The 6,398-nt window shown below is 37.6% G+C and overlaps 1 long non-coding RNA gene across 1 annotated transcript; it reads left to right on the top strand.

The window, feature by feature from the left end:
• The first annotated feature begins 1,910 nt into the window (after nucleotides 1-1,910).
• LOC126455598 (uncharacterized) lies at nucleotides 1,911-3,759 on the top strand. Its single transcript, XR_007585342.1, has 2 exons — nucleotides 1,911-2,212; nucleotides 3,510-3,759. It is a non-coding gene; the product is annotated as an uncharacterized LOC126455598 (long non-coding RNA).
• Nucleotides 3,760-6,398: the final 2,639 nt, after the last annotated feature.

Raw genomic sequence — 6,398 nt, 5'->3', positions numbered from 1 at the left:
ATTCCACACTCTGTCATCTCCTCAATAGTGGGGTCTCAACTCAGACCCCTAAAAATTAGTATCAGAAGTGTTTATGTCAACCACTTCTACAGCGTCATCATCATCAACCGGAACTCCATCGCGATGTAATGCAGTACGATGAGTGAGCATTTTTCTGCAGGCCTTTCTTATTGTGTTATTGTTTATGGCCGTGTTGAATAACAGGGACATTAATTCCATTCTCAATGTGTTATTTGTTAAACTGCAAGAACTTGTCATTGTTAACAGGAAATACCAGGGAAATGTATTCAATACCGGTAAGGTGCAAATCGTGTAATTTTTCAGGCCATGAGTAGCCATGCTTTGTGTGAGGACCATCTACATGCGAAATTTATATAAGATTTGGGCACTTGATGCAGTACTGTACAGATTCACGCTGGGCTATGATCCGACATAAAAATTAATTTGTTTCATTGTTGTGTGTACCAGTTTGTACCTTTTTTGAGTGAGCACTGTATTTTGTTGTGAGCAAGGCTCATCACACATTATATTTAACTATGGGGTAGTGATATTCATGAAGAGCCATGTTGGTGAATCGTTAAGTAGTAAAAAAAGTGTATGATGTGGTGTATTTAAGTGTCTACCTCATCGTTTTGCATTGTGAGGTTTTGTGAGATTTGTACAAATGTGAGGTTTTGTACAAATGTTAATGGGTCAACCATCTCGTTGCCGAGTCCATAGGGAGCTATCCTGGAGGAAACATTGAGATTAGATAATGTTAATAGGTGTCAGGAATCAAAAGTTGTGGTTGTTGCTGGAAATTTATTGCAACACAAAGTAATCACATTGAGTAAGCAACAAAAAATAATGTAAGAGTATCAGCTCCAGTATCTTGTAAAAATGTGGAGTCTGGAGCGCCAAATGAAGTAAGAATGTCCTGTAAAGATACAAATGGGTTTGTGGGTAACAACAAGGTGATACTGAATTAGCTGCAGTAGTATTTATGCCACTAGGTGATAATGGTTGTAGTGTCAAGGCTGTGGAACGTGGACCAGACTTACAGGTAAGTTCCATATTTATCCGAATACAAGATGAGGTTTTGTCCGAGATTCGTCATTCGAAAAACACAGAATCGTCTTATATTCGCAGATTAAACTATTGCTGCTGAGTTCAACATTTTTACGTTGTTTAGTAAACTATCTAGGGGTGTTCTAACATTTATAGGGATCGTCTTACATTTAGAGATGAAGCTTTAGCTATTGAGGTCACGTTTATATTTATTTTTAAGAATTCGGATGCGCAGAGCTCGGCAACGAGCAAACGTTATCCGCCCTCCAACAGGTTCGAAATTTCTCGATATGCCGAAGCGCTCGATACAATATCGATGTTGCTCGATCAATTACGCAATGCGGTAGTGCAAGCGCCACTCGAGAAACTATGAACTGGCCACTACAGTAGTCTATTGCTCTGATTAAAATTTGATAATTTTGTAAACCACAAGAGAAAGTTGCAATAAATTCTATCTTCTTGCAAACTTTTCGTGTTTGAAAATGTTTGCATTACACGTTCTCAAACGTACCGGTACCGTATACTAACATCAATGCCGCTTATTAAGTAAATGTAACATTCAAAAACGGAAATGTTGTCCTTCGAAAAATATTAATTGATCCAGAACCCAGACCAATATTTTATTTGTATATTAGAGACTGTAATGATTTACTAAGTGGATTGTAAATGAGAAATTCGGTGTTTGTTCGTGTTTTAGAATACCGGGTAATAACATTACCAGATTTTAATCAGCTTTAAACTTGGTGATATTCTGTTGAAATAGGAAGGAAAATTAATCCAGAATGAAATGTCTAACAGAGAAAATAAGTCATATTAAATTGTCTTGGGACGATTGTACAATCTCCATTCCTGGAATAGCGCGAGAAACGCGTTGTACGAACCCGGAATAGCGCCTAACCGGAGAATAAACTCCCGGGATAACTTAACTGGTGATTTTTGGCCGGTCAGCCAACTTAAACAGGAAATAAATTTTCAAGATGGCAGGAATAGTGACAGTTGCAGCAACAATGACGAGATTTTATCTGAAATGTTCTTGAGAATGAGGAACAAGAAAAAAGTTAGACGACGCCGATTCAGAATTTTTACCAAGATTTCGCTTATCAAAGGAAGCAGTTCTTCGCCGTTTCAATTGTGTATGTGAGAAAGTGGACCATTTGATGGACAGGTGAGATTATTTCTCTGTTTTGTATTTGTAAAATTGTAGTAATATACATTTGATTTCACTGCTTCACGAATTCCGTCGTGTTATTTATGTAAATAAGGCACATTCAAAAATAGTCTTATTTATCTGGTGTGTTTTACAAGTACTGCAGTATTGGAGAGGACTCTTTCGGTTTATTTAGCAGTGCCTTAAATACATAACCAAATCGAAGAATAACACCAGTTTTGGATACTATTTGTATTAACAGCTGTTTCAGGTTCATACAAAAACATTTATTATTCACGTAGTAAAACGTATTGATAAAACGGTACCGCCAGTGTACAAATTTCATTCAGCCACATTACTTCAATAGCAGAAAAATTTGTTCCACTTTTTGTAAATATCACGACAACTTTCGCCTCTTAATGAAAATATTGGGATTATAGGCCCATTAAGCTGAGTTTACGTGCAGTAAGATTACCAGCAAAGTTAGTATTTAAAAACATGGCGATGGCTCCCCAGCTGTTGTGTTTTTCAATTATCAGTGTTATCCACATAAGCACATCCATATTTATTATAAAATAATAGCTATATATGTGTGTTAAAGGAGGATAACAGGACTTTAGTTAATGGATCAGTGTAGTTGTAGGGTGGGGAAGTAGTACCTGGAATGCTATGTTTTTATCTGTTCTTGAATATCAAGTTATTTTCAGTGTCCTCCTTTATTTCAGATTGTAATTAGCTGAAGGTAACTTATAATGATATATCTTATATTGCACTTCTGTGAAGTAGCATTTTTTCTGAAATTGATGGCTTAGTATGACTGCTTATTAACAAAAAGTTTGATAGTATACTAATATTCAGAGTTCACTCAGCCACATCTGTAACAGAAAATATTCTTCACTCTTATCTCCCATTGGGACAAAAAGTTTCCATCTTTTACTTAATGCTTCAGAGCAAAAAAATTATACGCCACCTAAATCATTCCTGTAAACATATAAATTATTTGTGCTTACTCAAGCTAGGTTTAACACAGTCAAATTAACAGGAAAGTCAGTCTTTTTATGGAAGCTATAGGATATAGCTGTTGTGTTTCTCGCTTATTAGTATTATCCACACAACCAGACCCATATTTGTCATAAAGTTATTGTTATCTGTGTGTCATAAGAATATAGGAACTTGTCATCAGCTAACAGGGAATCTTTCGTTGCTGAATCTACGTAATAGTAACAGTGGAAGGAGTGACTGGCAAGTTATGTTCTAAAGTTTCTCTTGAACTGTCAAACAAATTGTCTCATTTCATTCTTTTTCCTTCTTTCAGAAATGACTACTCCACTAATGAAGCAGCTGCTACAGACACTCAAATATTTTGCCTCTGGTGATTTCCTCTGTCCATTCGACACTTCATTGGTATTGACAAGGGGCCAGCCAGCAACATTATTAGAAGAGTGTGTATGACGCTGGACAACATATACACACTACAGTTTTGTTAATTATTTCAATTGTTGGATGTAATTAAGTGAAAATAAAATAAACACATGTATGTGGAATAAAATACGTTTCTTCTGAAATCATTTGTTTAATTTGTATTTTCTAATCTTAATTTTGAACTTTGTGCTGTTTCTTTTTTAACCAATGCAGTTCTTTCTCCATTCTCTGGTTCTTGTCATGCTACTTTGAATCAGCACCATCAGCAACTCTGCTAATTCTTCCACATTTGAAAACAGCTATTTTTATTCTCGAAACAAACCTGACAGTTTTAAACTGAGATAACTGTTGAAAAGGAAGACATAGTTGAATTATGTGCGGAATACTGTTCCTCAAACATTTAGGATGAGATACAATAACAGCTTCCAGTTGGGATATTTGTCATAGACACGTTTCTACTCAAGCATTACAAAAAAGATTATAGTTGTTTATTGTAAAAGTTGGCATTTTATTTTTAATACATATACTGAATATAATTATTGGCAATCACATCATAGGAACAAGATTTATACGTCCCCAATAACTGCAAAAATGGATCCACAATATTCAGGGGGCGCCAAATTCATATACCGAGCGAGGTGGCGCAGTGGTTAGACACTGGACTCGCATTCGGGAGGACGACGGTTCAATCCCGCGTCCGGCCATCCTGATTTAGGTTTTCCGTGATTTCCCTAAATCGCTCCAGGCAAATGCCGGGATGGTTCCTTTCAAAGGGCACGGCCGACTTCCTTCCCCGTCCTTCCCTAATCCGATGAGACCGATGACCTCGCTGTCTGGTCTCTTTCCTCAAACCAACCAACCAACCAACCAAATTCATATTCTTGAAGTAGAAAACCTTGTTTCACAATGTGCCTAGCGGCCAGCGTACGTTGGCCTATGGATTCTTTGTATGATTTTGAAACGCATCCCTGTTGGTTTTTTTAACATTTTTGAACACATTGTAAGTTATATCTGAACGAATTATAAGTTTAATTTTGAAGGTATGCATAGTATACGTGGTGTGTGCCGTGGGAATCCCCGTCACATCTAGAAACAAAAACCTTCCCATAGACGAAAGGGGATGGGACTATGAGAGCTGAGTCGAATAAACCCGGACGGGTAAATGACAATGACTGTTTATTTAATTGAGTGAGTGTGCTAATTAGAAGTGTTATTATAATCATTAGCGACATCCTCAGATTCAGGCTATGAGGATGGAAATAAACGACTACCAGAAATAACGGGTACCGTAATAAAGATTCACATTACCTTCTCGGTGTATCCAAGAAAATGAAATTTTGACCGGAAATTTTTGACAGACCCCTACACTACTAAGGACCAGTTGTACAGTCCCTGGTTAGCAGCCACTTAAGTTCTATTCTCAGAATAGCGCGGAAAACGCATTGAACGGACACGTAATAACGCCTAATCAGAGAATAAAAGCAGGATAACTGAACCAGTGATTCTGGCAGGATAGTGAAGTTAACAGGTGAATCAGTTTTGAAAATGGCCAGAATAGTTACAAAATTAGAGATGACGAGATTGTTAGAACGAGGAACGAGAAGAAATGGGGACATCACAAAAATTATATGGACGAATATGATGGTTCCAAATTTATAAAGAAAAAAAATCGTACTGCTACTACTACTACTACTATTGCTATCAATAACACTTTTCGATCTCATGATATAGTTCAATTCTTTTATCTTGGCGGCTCGCGCATGCCCGCCCAGACGCGGGAGATTGCTGCGTTGCCAGTTGCACACGACGCACGCGCCAATAGAAGCAGCGCCATAGTATAGCATAGTTCGCAAGCTTACGTGTAGGGGGGAGCGCGCAGTTCATGAAGTAAAGCCACCACGGCCGCATTAACCCTTTCGCTGCTACAAAGACGTGTTCCCTACATTCCGCGCAGTGCGCGATTTTGTCACTGCACTGCTCGCCTGTGCACACACATCGTGTTCCGACTGCTTTGACACTCTTATCAATCGATTCCACAAAAACTATTTGGCCCAAAAATTAGATTTTTACACATCTTCTTGACTGATGCCTTCCCCCCATAAATGACTTAATTTTGTTTCGATGTTCAGCGCAGTTATTATGCAGCATTAAATATTGTAAACCATTGCACGAAATTTTGAAGAGTTTGCAGAGGTAAAAGTCCATAGAGTATACTTTCCGTATGGTCGATTTTAGTTGCCACAATGTTGAGAATGAAATGTGGACAAGATACCTAAATTTCATATCAAATTTACTGTATAACAATAGCTCATTTAAGTACCACATAGGTGTCGTATGTAATATTGAGAAATATTCCGTCTTTCGCGACTGTAACAAAAGTGCTATTTACACTGAGCACGTTTGGCTTTATTTGAAAGCACTTCAATCAATCAAAAGGAAGTAGACAAAATACATTAAACTAAACTGTGGACTTACAAAAGCATTAGGACTTGAATATACCGTCTATCAGTGAAGTGCTCTGAGCTATGTCAAATATAATTTTTGTGTGTGGCACACACAAACATCATTTATTTGCTAAAACACTGGTCTGCCAACACAAACATTGAATATTGTGTTACCGCAGCGCAAAACTACGAAAGGTGACCTGGCAATGGAGGAGACAAAATACTGTCCACTGAAGATGCTTCAAAACAGAGAAACGCGTCTGGTCTAAATAAGTCCCTTATTACAGTTGCAGAAGAGGAATATATTTCAGTACCATTGGTAAAACTGCGACTGTGGA

Source organism: Schistocerca serialis, chromosome 2 (assembly GCF_023864345.2).
Source record: "Schistocerca serialis cubense isolate TAMUIC-IGC-003099 chromosome 2, iqSchSeri2.2, whole genome shotgun sequence".
Lineage (NCBI taxonomy): Eukaryota > Metazoa > Arthropoda > Insecta > Orthoptera > Acrididae > Schistocerca > Schistocerca serialis.
Note: the sequence above shows the minus strand (reverse complement) of the source record. Positions and strands in the feature narration are given on the sequence as shown.